The sequence below is a fragment of the Ischnura elegans genome, chromosome X (assembly GCF_921293095.1).
Source record: "Ischnura elegans chromosome X, ioIscEleg1.1, whole genome shotgun sequence".
Classification (NCBI taxonomy): Eukaryota; Metazoa; Arthropoda; class Insecta; order Odonata; family Coenagrionidae; genus Ischnura; species Ischnura elegans.
The window spans coordinates 24968030-24986497 of NC_060259.1; the positions used below are offsets into that span (position 1 = coordinate 24968030).

The window sequence follows — 18468 nt, forward strand, 5'->3', positions numbered from 1 at the left end:
CTCTCTTTGCTGAGAGGTTTACCCTTCAATAAATCATTTTGTTCTGGCGGTCTCTGTATCCCAGTAAAAGAGAAGTTTGCTCTCCATTCGGCAATTCAAATATAAATTTTTACTTCTCTAAACAAGATTTGTCTTCGTTACTTTGTGCATGCAGACATCACGATAGTTACCACAAAAATTTCCCTGCGAAATCCTCGCTATTATTGATCAATATTCATATGCTCCTTTGGGATAGTTGCATTTTGATCAACTTTAGATATTATTATGTGTAAAATGAGACAGAAAATATTTACGAATTGTAGCAAGTTGGTATAGCCTCAGTTGACATTTGGAAGGGCTGATGAATGACACGAAAAAATCATTTACACGAATTCCTTCATGAAACAATTTTTTAATATTTTCCAAGCACTCACTACATACTTACAACATGTGCGATGCACACATATTCCTTTCACAAATTTCACAAAACAATTTAGTTTTTATGTCTTTGGCTCTGGGGCAAATTACACACCTTCCACTTCCTCTTCTCCGCTTTTCCTGTGGCTCCGATATTGATTGCTCTCCGTATTTCTCTAACGTTTTCCTAAATTCTTTTGGCAAATTTTTTTGTGTACTTCTCTGGGCAATAAAAGGTTTTGTTAAGCCTTTAGCAATTTCTCGGAGGAATGTTCTTCTATTTGTCTTAATTTCAGGATGTAAGTTCCTGAAAATAACGAACGCATTGATGCCCAATGTATTCATCAAATGATAAAAAACCACCATAGGCCATCTCCTTGTGTTTCTGGCGACATTATAGGTAGCGCACATTTCATCTACCGTATCTACACCACCTTTCGTAGAGTTGTAAAAGGATATCATTTCCGGTTTTTTTTTCTCACCTGTGGTCGGATCAATGCTAATATCGCTGTGCATACTCGAAATCATGAGGACGTTTTTCTTCTTTTTAGGAATATATGACACAAGAGTCATATTTTTCCTGAAGAGAAAAATGCTACTCTACTCATCTCTATTTTTGACAAAAACTATTTCAGGGGGAAGCTCTGCCTTATTCTTCCTAATGGTCCCCACAATAGTAAGTTTTCTTAGAAGTAAATCTTCCAAAAGTGGCACACTCATGAACCAGTTGTCCACTGTAATGTTCCTCCCCGTTCCCAAAATTGGACTGACAATCCTTTTTACAACCTCCTTTGGGCTGTTGTCTACTCTAAAAGGACCATCTGGCTGAATACCTAGGTAAACCTCCATATTTTGCGTGTAATACACAGTAGCATCTACAAGTGCAAATATTTTTATGCCGTACTTTGCGGGTTTATTTGGTAAATATTGGCGGAAAGAACATCTACCCCGAAAAGGAACTAATTGCTCATCTACTGTAGCAAACTCACCGATATTGTACAATTGTTCAAATTTACGGATAAACATTTCAAATACCTTTCTCATCGGAGCCAATTTATCAGTTTTTCTCCTATTTTCTCTGTCTCTGATGTCATCAAATCTTAGACATTGAAGCAGCAATTTAAACCTCTGGTAATTCATTGATGCCCTAAATATCTCCACAGCCAAACCATCTTGATCCCACATATCTTTCAAGTTCTGGCGACCTGATTTGTTTGCCCCTAAATAAAAAAGCAGACCAATGAGACATCTGATTTCAGATTCGTCTGTTGGCTTAGCATCTCTTTCTCGAGAATAATTTTGCGCCTTTTCTGCAAGTTTGATATTTGTACTATTTACAATTATGTGACAGATGTTCTCATCAAAAATTATGTCAAAACAATCTAGCGGAGAATTTATATCATTCTTATTTCCCTTGAAGCCAGCTGCCTGAGATACAATGTTATGAACTGGTGTTCGAACATTACCTCGTGGCTCAGAGGTACTCCATTTTGTCACTCGATCTTTGCCCGTTAAAAAATTATCGTTAGTCACAGTTGTATACTCAGTCTCTGAATCACTGATGTCCTGATCGCTACCTGTGTCGTGCTCCGATTCCTGTGCTGAAGCTGAAGAGAATTCAGTGTCTGAATCAAATTCTTCCTCTTCGGATAGTCCACTGGAAAGCAGAAGAGCAGTTTCTATGTCCCTCTCTGATCGTAAATAGGTCATCTAAGGGAAAATATAGTTTATATAAGTTTCTGAATGATTTTCAGTCATTCCTAAAATTTAAATTTTTCATTTATCAGAAATTGAAAATGACATGAACTTACCTCGAGGTCTCTAGAGAATTTCTAGGCTTCCCACTAGCAATCACTTCTAAGAGAAAAAAGTTATACGAATTTTGGGATGAAATTCTTCCCTAAAATGGAAAAATAAAAGAAATATTGCGAATAGTCTCCTTTGAAATAATGAAGAAACGAAAAATAATGGTAAAATAAGCGTTGAAAATTTATAAAACGTAATGAAGCATTAGGTATCGAAATAATGATTGTAAAAATAAGATAAATGTTATAATTGTAAGTGAAAAGACTCACCAAATAAAAGAACGAAGTATACTTCGTGGCAGTATTCAGTAGAGGATCCAATGAACACAAAAACAAGTAAACACAAAAAAGTTTACGGCACACATTCAAGCATGAAACCAACACTCGAAAATTTCGCTCCGACGGGATGCGCACTGTCTTCACAAAAGCGTCTGATCTCGGCCGAAAACGGAAAGAAACTAACCAATTTTCCAGGACAGCTAGGAAATATCCCTAAACTCAGCTACTGAAAAGATGAGACCATAAAACTAGACCCGAAACGAACTCTAACCAAAACAAGACGCTGGGGTGCCTGGGACACCCCGCGCGAGTCACGGCGGGTTAAATCTAATTCTGCCACCAGGCAACAGCCTACTTGCAGTAATATGTAATAAATAAATACATTGAATTTTCTATTTTTTACGGATTCTCCGTCCCCTTGAGGAGTACACCATAACCTGTGGACTACTCACAATCAGTAGACTGGACTACCCCTCCTTTAGAAGTTTCTAGAATCGTCACTGTCGCGATGAAATTTCGCGACTGCGCGATTCCAAACACTCTTCACCTACGTCATACAAAATGTTTTCCCACCATAGACGACATTCATAGTGGCTATAAAATTAAAATAGTCATAGAAAAAGTGAATAATTCAATCTTCATATCTTAAATTCAACCCTTTCTCCAGCTTTTTGAGCTGATTGCAATGTTGATGTAATCAACGTGATTTGATCACCATCCGTTGACGAAAGTTATCCTAATTTCCATCTTAATGGTTCATTTAAGATTCATTAAAATAACCTGACGACTCGGATCTCGGCTATTTTTCCCCGGGAATCGTAGAAGGCGTAACCAGTGCTCAGGTTTTCCTGGAATCCGACCAGCATAATTCCACATACCCATTACACCTATTTACATCCGATAGTAAATTTCACAGTTGGTGGGGGATCGTCACGTGCTCTGGCACAGATCATTTTTATCTTGCCTGCCACTGGCCGACAGCAGGCGAACACCACGGTTATGTCAAGAAAGGTCAACCATCAAACCTTAGATAGGGCCCAACAAGCCCAACAACGGGCTTCAATTCCGTAAAATTAAGGGAACCGGTGGGCCAAGATGGCCAGGCCGTAGCCAATTCCTAATGTATAACGATTATTTTTACAGTTTTTGTATAAATGGCACATATATTCTACAGTTAATCAACAATTTTGTTTGCCTAATTAAACACCATGATATTAACCTTTATAAATATGCGGATTCTCAAATGCAATTTCCTGAGAATGGAGTAGGTATAGACAGTTCATTTTTGTGGCCGTCAGTCCATGGGATGCAATAAAAAGAGCGTATTTTCAAATTTTCATGAAAATGGCATACACTTCGTTCCTCGAGCTAATCTTCTTAAGAGCATCATCGAAAAGGGGTCCACAGTCAGGTTGAAAGGATTCCGGCCGCCCGGAAGGATCTCTCAAAGCAGAATGCCTCCGGCGAGGGAAATGAAAAATGAATTTTGGTCACCTGCATAATGGGATGAATTTCGCCTTCGAATCAAGACACTGCTCAGAAATGGCCTCGGTTCCTTGATTTGGTTACTAGGAGACGGTGACAGGCAACCGGAGTCATTTGTATCACTCAGCAATGGTGAGTACACACAGAAAAGAGCGGAGAGCTTGGAATTATGAGGCCAATAATAACATCTCATGGATTCGGGAAAAATAATAGCTTCCATTGGGACCGGGAAACCCTCAAAAATGAAATTTTTTTGTAAAATATGGCATTTAAAATTGTAATTGCCAAAAAATATTAACAAATTATAAATGACTCGACTTTCTAGAACATACACCGACCAAAGTCCCTAAAACAAGACCAAGGGAAAACCCTTGATAATGGCAATAATTTGTAGAAACCTGGTTCAGCAGAATAAATTCCATCATTGGGATTCAAAAGTTTTTTTATCACGATGAACATTGGGTTGGGTAGGACCACAAGGCGCATTGGACGCAACCTCATTTTTGTATTTTTACCGCTTGGTAACAATACCTATTGGATCATTCATGAAACAGCCTTACCAATTTATACCATAACTACTTTAAGAGTATCAATAGACAAATAAATAAGGTAATTATTGCAGTTTCCTATTCTAGGCGGAATTTTCACTCATTCGAAAAATTACCATTTCGATTTCCAAAGAAACTCCTCGATAAACTCGCTTAGCTGTTAATAAAATTATGCGGTAGAAATAGGCAAATGACGCCACACTGGGCCCTCACCAAAATTTAAGCCGCGTACACGAAAATTTGAAAGTACTTTGACGTATTCCTGGCATTTCAGGGCCTTTATTTGAGGCTACAACTTACACCGTCTATATACACATCCGCCCATTCCCTCACGCCTCTGAGTTCGATTTTCGCCTCTTTTCGGCCTGCACAAGTGCTAACTCTCCGTCTATCTCCCTCATTTCATTTGCCCAAGTGTAACAGAAACAGTTGCGCGCTGAAGGACAGCGAAAAAATAGAAGCTTCTTTTACAGTGCGGTAGCACATTGTCGAGGGACATGCAAGGGGAAAACGGGGTGAAGAGGAAATGGAAGTCATTAGTTAAAGACTCCAGACGCTATATGAAAGCCCTGTGCCACGGAAAATAGAATACAAGTGACCCCTGCTATAATAGGATTTTAAGTCACTCAATTTTAACAAGCACGAAGATAAGAAAGAAAGCTGAAGATGAAAACGAGATAGGTAAGTAAGAAAGGAGCAAAAAGTTATGCATGCAAATGGTAACATGCCTACTTTAAGAGGCAGGTAGCGTAAAAATGTATAAGTGGCCACCATACAAATAAACTATACTTTGAATGGAAATCGCATGCCTGTTCATGAGAGCAGAAGGAAAAACATTTCATGAGGACTGAAATTATAGGCACGGAAGCGGGGCAACTTAAGTTTCACTCAACAAGTTTTGCAAATAATGCCTCTAATCACGTTTCTGTCGTTTAGCGGAAGGCTCACAATATTTCTTTCTCGCTCGAATATTTTCTGCAACTCTTTGGTTCTCAGCATTACAGTAAGACGCGTCATAATTTACGCCATAAAGATAACGAAACTCACCCCGACAACCTTCGCACGGAAACATATTACTTCGCACTGCTGTGTTTTAATGCCTGATATATTTCGTGAAAATAAAAATAACTAATTTATGGAAGATAAAAAATACATACCGAAATCACCAATTCTACCAACTTCCAATTGCAAGAATAAGTTCTCCTTTTAAGCAATTACTTACTAGTCCCTCTCGGCGGACTAGGCTACGGTTAGTCAGCCTCAAGGTCTTAAGTAAATGTTTGGCCAATGAATATCACCTAACTTCAAAGACAAAAATGCGTCATTTCCTAGACTACATTGTTAGTCACTTAAGTATAGTAATTTTCGAACACTTACAAACAAGTAAATCCAAGAGAAACTAGCAAAAAAGAATATGAATAAATTAAGAATAAATAAATAAAACAAACAAATAAATAATACTTAAATGAATAAGTCATTACAATTTCTGACGCATGGAAATAAACAAAAAGGTTTGAAATACTCGTTAATGGCAAGGAGGTAGAAGTCACTCCAATTCCATTTTCAACAACAAACCATGTAAAACCTTCGTATCTTATGGTTAAGAAACGGAGAGATCCATTCATTACAAAAGTCTAAAAAATGGGCTAACGTTCAGATGATAATGTATTGCGTAGGGTCCCTCTTATAGCCCTTATCTCTCCCAGGGACCGACTCCGTTCAGGGAACAAAGGGTCCACTATCTGGCGTAGCCCCACTCCTTCACCCGACATGACCCAAAGGGCAGTCACTCACCGGGACCCTTTATTCGCCGCCCCTGAGCACCCTTTAGCCTGGCAAATTCCCGCTGCCCTTCAGGCCCCGATCGGTCGCCAAATCAATGGCCATCGGCTGTGCTCCCCGAGATCCCGAGAGATACAGCCGCCCCTCCACCACCACCCCCGGAGGCAGAGCCGATAGACCGGGAGACGGCAGCAGATTTTGACCCATGATACACTTGCTTACGCTTTTGAAATATACGTTACCATTTGGAGATTTTGTAGCAAAAAATAAAATAAGTTTTTTTGATTTTTTAGTCACTTACTGGAATAGACAAACAAGAATTATGAAGAAAAAAACAAAGACATAATCCTTTCTAACCCAGAGCTGCTTCTGAGAGAAATCAAATCTCAAGATTTTTCATGTTGAAAACTTGAAAATTTTGCACTCATTCATAATTATCGAGATAGCTAAATATTTCGTCATTAAAATTTACACCAAAATATAATGCGCAGTTTTGATATTTCCTAAAAAGAGCTGAAAATGTATACATTTATGATGTTGCTTAGAAGCCACATTGGGTTATAATGGGTTAATATGAATTATATGCTCACTATTTTCCTTGAACCTACACTTAATCATAAAAAAGTCTCCTAAGAGAAGTAATTGGAAAATAAATAAGCAAATTTACCCATAAGAATTTCAATGGTTACAGATTTAAAAATAGTTTCTTGCAAACTTTAATATTTCTTACCTTTAAACCAATTTCTTTGGTAGTCATTCACAAGAAACTTCCACGGGAATTCACTTTCTAAGCAGAAAATGGGTAAAAATGGATAAAATAGTAATAGAGAAATCATTTTTATACATTAAAGCACGCTCTATTTATATTTCATTTATATTGAAGAAAAAAGGCATGCGCAAAACCAAGAATTTTATAAGACTCTCCGCAACAAAATTTCGATAGAACTAAATATCTGGCAGGCATAAGCAAGGAGATCGTGGCCCAAAATCTGCCTCGTTCGATACATGGAAATAAGGAAAAACGAGCCTCGCACACGACGCAGTGAATTAGGACGCGGGCCTTCACCCCAGCAGGGATCCGATTCCTTTATATCATGCGGACAGTGTCCGGCGCGTATCCGAAGAAAACGCTCCTGGGTCGGCTGGCCCGTGGCAGATATCCCTCCGGTCCCCCTCAGTAAATTTTATCCGGTGACCCCTCACTAAAGCAAACACTTTGCCTCAAATGCCCACGTCAGCGTCTAAGTGCGTTATTGACAGGCGAGGAGGCGCCAGGGCCTCGCCACTTCCCGGGCGTGAGAAACGCCAGACCGTGAAATTTACCAATGCGAGGACATCAAAGTACTCTTCCTGAGTATGTCCTATATCTTCACCTCCTTCTAATCATACGTTATTGATGTCATTATTTTCATTTTGAAATAATTCTTGCAATAAAAATTATATTTTAAAAAATGGGGAAATAATAAATACAAAATCAGAATTTTCTCTGCAATTTCACATGCTAATTGTAAAATTAAAAAAAATCTAAAAGAAAGTTACCAGAATGTCAACACAGAAAATTTATTTTCAAAAACTGTTTAAATTCTTAATATTCATCCTGATCAATTGATTCCGAACTTCGTAAAAATTTGATATTGAAGTTTCTCTTTCTCACAAACATCACTTTACAACAATAACGATACCTATGCGCCATTTTAAATTCATGTTCCTTTGTAAACGGGCTGGTTGGGCTGAGTTTTGGGCTCACCGAAATAGCACATTGCCGTGAGATCGTTCTCGTCCTCTGAATGTATTACAACTCTTTCAGTTTCGGTCTTTTAATAGATCAATGCCTCAAGGTGTAGGTTCCAAAATTATCATTTACACAGTAAGGGCTATATGAAAAGCATTAAAATATCAAAAATACGTACAATATTCGCCCGGTCGATTAGTCTGATTGTCTAGTCTAGTATTGCTGTCTGCCATCGTGGTTTCGGGTCACAAAATAATGATTACTTTTGAAAATGCTACAGCCGACGTTTCAGCTTACGCATAAGCAAATGCAGGGGCAATTAGGTGATTATAATGACTTTTTCATTTGGAAACCGTATTTTGATTCACTTGTTTTGGTTAAAGTAGCAGCAGCATACATCAGTAATTCAGTAAAAAGACATAACTTTTGAAAAAATCAGAAGGGCACACTTTGGCGTATGACATAACGTTCTCTTAGTAAACAAAGCAGAATCAAATAGAGCAATTATGTCAAAATACCCATGATACCCTATAGTAAAAATTCCCTAATTGGAAGCAATGACTTGATTGACTGATTTTATTCATTCATCAACGCTCAGACCATGCCACTGAATATAGAGCGATGAAATTGTCCGGATGTAATAGTCAAGGTTTTGCGAGAAACAATTTTTGTTTTTTTTTATACCCTATTACAGTTGAATTTTTTATTACCTCATGAATAGCGTTGAATTCCCAGCAAAACGCTTTTTTATTTTGCAGTTATTTTATTTTTATTCAAGATATTGTAAGAAAAATTGTTTCATAACACGGTCATAGATACGCTGTAAATACGTTTTTGCTCAGCATTTCAAATACACTTCCCTTTCTTCCGATTTTCTTAATTTTAGATCCAAATTTATCTCTCTTCATTCAAGTTCAAAAAACGGAGTAACTGGCGCAACATTTCGCAGACATGCATTCAAATCAAGTACAAAAGAGTATATGCTTCTACATTGACCTACTACAAACAGTGGCCCAGTGTTTCAATAAATGTAAGTCTTCACTACCCGTAAAATTCAAAGATTTCCTTTTGCTATTATTACCATATAACGTCGTATCTAATACCACATTACATCATATTTTACTCTCATTAACTTTTATGTTGGTACTAATGCCTCATAGCTCGAATTTTGCACGGAGTTGATCACATTTTGAATGTTATGCGTCCCGCCCAGGACAGAAAAATTCGAACATGTTGCCTTAATTCAAATAAAGGGATTCTCATGAAGAACGACACATAATAGATGAGTAAATATTTTCTCAACTACTAATTGTCGAATGAAAAAATGACGTGAATGAATAAAACTCAAACAATGACGAGAATTCGTTAGTTCTTTAGCTTCGATCACTTCCTTATCGCTTCTCTACGCATATCTTCTAGCTGCATCTAGATGGTGCCGAAGTATTACTAGCATCTTATCAACATCTTTGGCTATGCAGCATAGAAGACGAAAGGATAGCAGTGGTGAATTCGGCATAATTTGTTTGATCTGATATGAGTCTTGGCTTCCGGGCGTTCCTCCGCGTTGGGATGTCCATAAGTGACGACAGTTTCTCCAACCATCCTGCTGGCGTCTTCAGGTCAGAAGTAGCGATGCATAAAAATTGGGCCGTCTTATATAGGTGGCTTGGGGATCAGAGGCCGATTTTGATTGGTTAGAATACATAATTAAATAATGGGTCGGCATAATTAAATACATATATGAAAGCAGCGTCCTCAAACGACAGAGGTACAAATTCAATATGTATATTCCACCACAATGAACTGTTTTTCATGACAGCGAAAGAATTTATCAAAAGATGTTTTGATGCACAAACATGATTTAAACTATGTCAATGAAATTACAATGCGAAAGTTAGGCAGTCGTGATACTTACAGGGAGATTCCGTAGACGAAGCGCAGACCAGGCAGGTCGCAGTCCTGTAATTATAAAAATACAATATTAATCATCCTTCGCTGAGGAAAATATTTTAACGTGACAAAACCAAAATCGCTGCACTCCAGCCAACGGAATTTTTACGGCGGCAAAATGCTCACTGGTTTCAGAGTTCGCTTACCAAATTCAATGGCTAACGAAGTAGAAAATTTAAAAATGAAATTTTTCCATTCAATTAAAAAAAAACTACAACGCTATTTCATTTAACAGGACGTTTTAATATAGGAGACGAACTAAAATTTATAATTTTGACCACGGAGTCGAAAAAAGGGACTCTTTCTTTTAATCTTAATCCAATTAACTAAGATTGCAAAAAAATTAAACCATCAAACGGAAAATAACATATTTTTCCTATAAAACATTTTTTAAATCTTCATGCGGTCATTTTTACTGCAACATAAGGACTTGAGTCACCACTTTCGAACTCGAGTCTCATTAATTTCGAAGCGGACGGTAATGACACTGTAGCTGGTTCACAATGAAGTGAAAGTGAAGGTTTTGGTATTGTTGGTCGCGGCGTGTCACGCACCCATTCACGATGGATATTTCAAAATACCGCAAAAGCAGAAAAAAGCCCGTTCGAACGACCTCGCTATAGCGAGCCGAATGAGCCAGGCGGATTGGGCTCGACCTCAAGGGAAACTCGCTCACATTTTTATTGACAAAATCGAAAGATTATTGCTCCTAGAGTACATATTTCACGCTTTTAGATTTTTAAATGATATCTATTTTTCGCGATTAAATGAAAAGTGAAACTTTTCAAGCGCGAGAAAACGCGACGGCTAAGTATTAATGCTGGGAAAAGCCCGTGTGACGTCTGGCCGCTGCTGTGAGAGGCCACCTGGGTGCGAGGCTATGAACGCCGCTACAATGCAGGCTGCTTGCTGCCGAGCATGGCGGTAGCGTAGAGTACCCTGCTAGCACGTAGCGCTTGGCTTAAATAAGGATTATTACTATCCTATCAAGCGAAGGAAACTTTCCGACCTCAGGCAATAAGGTGAATATTAAGAGATGTTTCCCTGAGCTCTGTGCGTCATGCATGCGTTGGTAATCTCAGACGATGTAAAACTCCTGACTACTCGTATGGCATCTAAACTGGGATTTATAAAACCAAATAATTTGTACATTATGAATACACTAATGGTGGGTCGCAATCAATGCCTATCGTTTCCTTTGATGAAGGAAACTACTCTATGTGTTGTACACACCGCGCATTTCATTGGGTTTACAAAAGTCGCCACTCGTATCGCTGACGGACAAATTGATCCAAGTTTCACGGAGTAATAAGGTATAATTAGGGATATTAACAGAAATTTACACACACATACTTATGTGATTTATCAAATCCATAAATTTTCAGTGCTATTCCTCGCAATTACAAATATTACACTGCAAAAAGTTGGAAATATGTGGATCGATGACACCACTGACGACGCTGACGAAAAAGCGATTCGAAAATCACGCGGAAATAACCCATTATTACGGTTGTAAGCGAAATTTAAAATCGAGATGACTCATGAAATCAACTGATTTTGAAGGGACACGGTGGAACGATGAGATATTCATGGTGAAGCAGAAACCAGTACTGTCCCACAAACTTTCATTTGCTATCGACTAGTTTCGACGGCAATAGCGTCATTATCAAGACAAATAGAATGATTACTTACAATGTCGAGCCTTATATATCCGACAGTAGTTGGGGGGGGGGGGGAGGAAGATCAGATGAGGGAAGAGGGTCAGGTTAGAGGGAGGGTCAAAACATAAAAGTATAAAATCTGGGAGGGAGAGTCCATCAACTACAGAACTTTTCAATATTATTCCTCACAAAAACAAATGCTCAATTCAAACATTGAGAGAAAATACATCGCTCCTCACCCATCGCCACACTGTTGAAATTTTTGAAAACCGATCAAAACCTGGCCTATGTGACAACATTCATCAAACTCAAAGGAAATGGACTGGGGTCTCCTCTGTGTAATATCCTGGATGAAGTATATGAAATACGCAGTAACTTTACACAAAATTTAATGTCACCGAGCCAGGTTTTGACGCATTCATTGTCAAAACTCGATTAACGTATTCTTAAAGTTACTCTTACGGCTTCATTACATGCACTTCTGAAAGCATTCCCGCCCTACTACCGCTAACTTCAAGGTAGGAAAGCCACAGCATTGATCAAGAGCAATCACATAGAATATGGACTACCACGTTGAAAATCAGGCCGGAAGCGCAGTTGAATTAACTAATTCGGTAGGCGGAAGGGAAAAATAAGTCATGACGAAAAAAGTCTTCCTAATCTCTTAACTTTATAATAAAACAATTCAAAAGATGTCGACACTTTGCATGAGTGTGCGATGTCGTTGGAATATTGGCTAATTTAATCGTTCTAAGACACTCGATCCTTGACGGAAAGAATAGCTAATTACGGTGTTAATAACAATCAACCACGCAAGGCGAATGCAGGGGGCTGTGTGGAAGCGGTGAGCCGCACGACAAGAGTCAGTGACGTAATTAATTTATCTGAGATACATATTGGGTTACGGTAGTTGATTTTCCGCCACGAAAACCTGGAAAAGCAGGCGAAGGAGCCTAAAAATAGAAGAATACGAGAATCTTTGTCTAATCTTAATCTAGACTTTTTTGTTCAGTCACATTCATTCATCCCGATGACAAGTCGTCCAATGAAACGTTGGTGATGTACAGCGAATTTCACCAGTGGAAATTCCGAGTGGTCTTCTGTCAAAATCTACTGTAAAATAAAATCGGTGCAGGAGCCCCTTCCCTCGAAAGTGAAGCCATATTTTCAATTCTGCATTACGGTAGCGAGAATTCGGGTTCGCACGTGCACTGCACAGGATCATTCCCGCACACTCCACTCCCTGCTCTGCGAGTGGCAAAACCCAGTCGGTTGACTTGACTCTTGCGATCAGCTGGCTTCGAGGAGCGCGTCACACGAATTAGAGCGCCAACACATCCAGAGGGGGGCAAAGTTGTGTGTATCTTATCAACATCTGCGAGGCAGCATTGGACGCGTATTCCCGCAGACAGATTTAAAGGGGAAATTTCACGCGAGGCGCTGAGTACCTACACTCATTAGGAGATCCACTTTCGCCTATTAATGGATGAAATAAAATGATCCACTTGGATGTAAATTATGAGCACTGAAAAAACAAAAGTACTCAAAATCTCAAGAGTAGACACAAGAGCATTCAATGTGGATGGGTAGGACCTACGAAAGGACATAAACAACACATTAATCTCCAATATGCAATTCGTAATCATTGCCATGAGAAAAAATCCCCTTGACCAGGATTCGAACCAAGAACCTTTAGTTTTCTGGACCACTGCGCAGACCAAAACGCAATCCAGCTTCCATAATTCTCAATTTTATCTATGCTCAGGTTGCTAGATATTCAATTCAACACGTCATAATGCAGGAAATAAACACAATCATTAATTGAAGTACTTATGAGTAGATTCCAATGAAATCCTGCTACTTACTCATCTTCGTGAGTATTAATTTTAAGGGGAATCAAATTTCGATTTGAAATAAACAATACGAAAACAAACGTTTACCTTTCCGCTGGATTCCAAATATTACGCCATCACATTATTGTCCTGCTTCCTTTCAATTCTGATAATATCCGCATCCGCAGTACGTGATCTAGGCCAGGGGAGAGGAAATAGGAAGGTGTGAATAGCGACTAAGGGAAAAATGATATTCTCTCATCACAGAGTTATCCACTGTGTACAAAGCATTACATCACTGCATACAATAAAGGCTTATATCCTACCGATAGTTGTGATGTGAACAAGTCCATGGATTCTATGAATGCGATTAATCCGTGATGAAGTATTGCAGCTATTCCCTAGCTTTTAGATACCGTTAAGGGCATTGGCGGCCCTTTTACGTTTAAAACAAAAACACTAACCTCTGATTGGGAGGTACACATTGAACTGTAACTATTGAACTGATTCCCATAAACACAAAGCCGATTTCAGAATAACAACACACGCCCATCGATATTTAACGATGTTAATGCAAATTGAGTAAACTTAGTAAATTCAACGCACATTTTGAAAGTCAACCGTTTTCTAAACTTCCGACTTGTTCTCAATGGATATAATGAATTAAGGGTGGTACCAATAAAAATTGTCTCGAATTTGCAAAGTTTATTGTACTTATTCGACCATGAACTCCAGTTTCACTAAGTAAACTCACGAGAATCGAGTATTAGTTTTAAACGTATATTAGGTTTAACAGGTTCAATACAAATATTAGGTAAGAAAGAAACCGTAGTTTCCAAAACTTTATAAGCTTCGGTTCATCGGAAATAACACGACCATAAAGCAGAATGCGCTTCGTTCATCCGACCGTTTTAGGCCCTCGACGACCAAAGCGGAAACAATAGCCCACCTCAGAATTATCCAGCATTATCAGTTATCTCTGGCCGTAGAGACGCGTCAGAAACCACACGATGAGGAGGGTCTGCAATTCTTTGTTTTATACGTCTTGTCTTTTTAAGATGTCTTGTGCCGACTCGTATGGGCGTAGTCGAAACAGATGAGAGACCAGGGCTGGGGAAAATACAGGCCGGGGAGTATTTAAAAAACGAAATACCGCTCCAAATGCATTTGAAATTGAAAATACTAAATACCTTTCACTAGCGTATTTGAAAAACTATCAACAAAACAGTATTTAAATGCCTTTTAAAATACAAAATACATTTTAATTTTGAAACTAAGAGATCTTTAAAAAATATAACCTGCCATTGCACGTTATGGATAGTTTCAAACACGAAGAAAACGATTATAACGAAACAGAGGTAATCTCTGAAACATAATGTTACAGAAGTGTTATCAGAGTTACGTCTAAAGTATTTTAGAAACTTTTTTTAATTCATAATGGGAAAATACAAAACATCTGTATTTGAAATACAAAATAAAATATACATTCAGGTCGTGTATTTAAAACACCAAATAAAAATTACAAATATATTTTAAATACGCATTTTAAACTATTCGTCCTCGTCAGTCTCCCTCTCATGTGTTCCTATTGATTTTTTTCCTTGTCTAAAAATTAATTTGTGTGTTTGCGCTTAAGGCGTCGTGCGAATGAATGATGGAGTATTTTAAGATATTTGTATTTGAAATACTGCCCAGCCAACGAATGACAGAGACGAATGCAGCGAGAGGGGAGGGGAGGAAGGGAAGCATTTGAAACGCAATCGGGGGGTGGGGGGACTTCTCAGCGGCAGCGCAGAGGCACGCAATGCAGAGAGCACAGTAATTAGCGACGACGCGGCATAAACCAACAATGAGAGTCCATCTTACAACACTTCGACAACACACAATCAATCGTGTGCTTTTGAGAAGTTGGATTTTCAGAGCCGCAGGTGCGAGTACAGATGTGTGCGTGAGTACAGAGTACACTGCGAGTGTAGATGTTGTTATGGTGAGCCTAGAAACTCAACCCAACCAACCAATTCTAATTGAATAAAAACAATTTCCGGCGTATTTATCCGAGTTGTCAGTGTAGTACAGTGCTTGTGTCAAATAGGAAATTTGAGTCTAAACATTTTACAATTTGCAAAGGATGAACAGCCTTCATCCAAAAATCAAGCACAATTCGATTCGTTTTTTAATCATAACTACGTTTAAATTTATTACTTGTTTTTAACGGTTTTTACTTTCTTTTATTTTCAATTTTTTTATTCAATCAGATTGAAGCATAGCCATTTTTGGTTACACTTTAATTGCCCGCCCAGAGAAAATTTTCTTGTTATTTTTGCGACATGGGCCATTGATGATCCCCGACAATTTACGGAAAAATCCTAGCCAAAGTTCACAAATCCCGCATTACACATAGTACGTAATTTCAAACCTAATCTAAAATAGGAGCGTGGACTTCAAAATGCATCGTGCAAAGCCGACAAATTTCATGAACGGGAACCCATTTCAAGAAAACGAGGTGGTTACTGAACACCTGCTCTAATTCTACTGCACACCCGATCGAGAAAGAGATACAGCTGTGAGATGCGGCATTTTGTAACTCGTTTAAAACAGGCATAAGGCAAGGGGTTAGATGCGAAACGAAAAAATTGACTTCATCTTGAGGTCAAAGTGACCACGGTATACTCATTCCTGATGGTGAAATTTAACGAAAGAAGTAGAAAATCGTATTAGGAGGCGTTATTTATTAAGCAATAAACAAGTTAACGACTCTATGAGATTAAAGGTCCTCCGATGAAAATCTTGAAGATTCAAAGCCTAATGCATTTTTTTTCGATGTCAGGATTAGGATTTTATAATGTTTACTGCGCCTGATATTAGAAAATTCTACATTAGTTGGAAACTTATTTCCAAAAATGGATCCACATCAGACCCAATTAATTCATCCTCTTCAAAATGGCACATAAAGCCGAAAAGAGGTATTGTTGATATCTAATTAAAAAAGAGACAAACTTCAGAAGAGAATTCAATAAAAACGAGCCACAAAGATCGATTGTAAGACACCTTGTATGCCAGCGATATTTATCGAGTTGCATTAAAAAAATGAATCGACAATTATCGTCTCATAGAAGCAGGAATAAATCATGGATTCAATCGCGATTTCTACGCAAGCAATCTAGCTGTATATAGGTATACATCAAGATATCGAATTTTAACCGGAATAGGTTGCGATTTCAATTGAGAAAATACGTAATTACAAAAAATAAACTGCTTCATGTAATTATAGGAGTAATTTCTGGGGAATATTACTCAGTTTAATTGAATCAACAATCAATCTCATATGAAGCACGTAATCAATCACAATTTCAATCAGCCACAAGAACCTGCGTACGTATGCCAAATTTTCACATTTTATCCGGATAAATAACTTACACACAAGAAATTGAAGTTATGAAATTGATAAATAATATACGCGAGCAATTCAAATAACCCGCATAATAAAAATTACGAACATACCGTTTTTACATTATTCCGCTAAAAAAATCCCAAACTATTTTCGAAACATGACACTGAGAGGGGCGAACTCTGATTGGTATTTCAGAATATGTTAGACACTACAGAAGAGGCTAATCGCTAACATACTGGAAACATAATAAATACAATTTCACGATACGTACACTAGGCAATGCTCAACAAATACATCATTTTGAAATGCGGATGACAAGTATCTCTCCCCGAGGCCGTAATGAAATGTATATTTAGTTCAAAATGCGAGCGATAACAAGTGGCACACGATGTACGGAAGTTCCGAATCGGCGTTTTTAATTTCGGGCTCCGGAGCACAGACTGCGCTCTGCAGAGGAAATCGGAACGCTAGCGCCACGGATAAATGAACGGCGGGCGAGGGAGGAAGAGGGGGAAGGGGTGTCACATTCCCTTTGACGTCTAAAGTTACACGCTTCAAACGAGACATCCCCCGCAGCGAGACGATGAAAGAAAGATAGTGGAACGGATCCACCGAGTATAAAAATATAAACAAGAGCGATCGAGGTGGCTGCGCAGAGGCCAAAGGTAGAGGCCAACATTGAAAATCGCAGCTTCAATATTACTGCGGGAAATGGATACAGTAACGTATATGCCTGGTCACCAATAATGCTACTGATCATTATTTGAACTTGTTAAGCTCATTTGGCCTAATTAGTCTTATTACTCAGCCAACTAGGATAACGAACATTTCCGCCACATGTGTAGATCATGTATTTGCTAGATTTTCAAATTCTTATAAGTATACGCTTTTATCAGATGTATTACATTTAGAAATAACTGATCATTCGCTGGTATCGCTCACTATCTCTGCCAATGAATACAAAGATACTTGTGTAAACAACCCTACGAACTACGCCTGTGCCACGAGAGTAAATTATGACATATTTAAAAATTCCGTAGCAAATGTAAATTGGAATGCTGTTTTTAGTGAACAAGATGCATCTAATGCATTTTCACTCGTGTTGTTATCTCTCCAAACCAGTCTTGAAACTGCAAAGTATTCAGTAAATCACACGAAAAAATATGTTAAATTAAAACCGTGGATAACTGGAAATCTCCTAAGATATATTGAGAGAAAAAATTACCTCTTCAAAAACACAGAGGGAAAGCATCCAAGCAATGCTAGCCTGAAAAACGAATATCATTAGTGTAGAAACAAATTGCGCGAAAATCTGCGTAACGCAGCCAGTAATTACTACATGTCAAAATTTCAAAAGGCAAATAGAAACACTAAATTACAATGGAATTTGCTTAAAGAATTAATTGGTGAAGAGCGAAGAGATCGTTCTATGATGCAGTTAGAATTAAATGTAATTGTTATCAGTGATTCAAAAAATTTAGCCTCTGAATTTAATAAATACTTCAACAAAATGTTTGAATGTGCAAAAGTAAAATACAATGATGAGAACAGGGCATGTACTCAAAACCCCTGTGCTAATAAAAGTGAGTTGAATTCCTTTTACATAG

General features: G+C 38.2%; 1 protein-coding gene across 2 annotated transcripts in view; it reads right to left on the reverse strand.

Annotated features, from left to right (window-relative positions):
• Positions 1–18468, reverse strand: part of LOC124170536 (beta-1,4-N-acetylgalactosaminyltransferase bre-4-like) — a 358835-nt gene that overhangs the window by 157095 nt on the left and 183272 nt on the right. For both annotated transcript variants that reach the window (XM_046549326.1, XM_046549325.1), the window contains one exon: positions 9943–9986. The gene's annotated coding sequence lies outside the window, so the exon portion shown is untranslated. The remainder of the gene's footprint in view (positions 1–9942; positions 9987–18468) is intronic.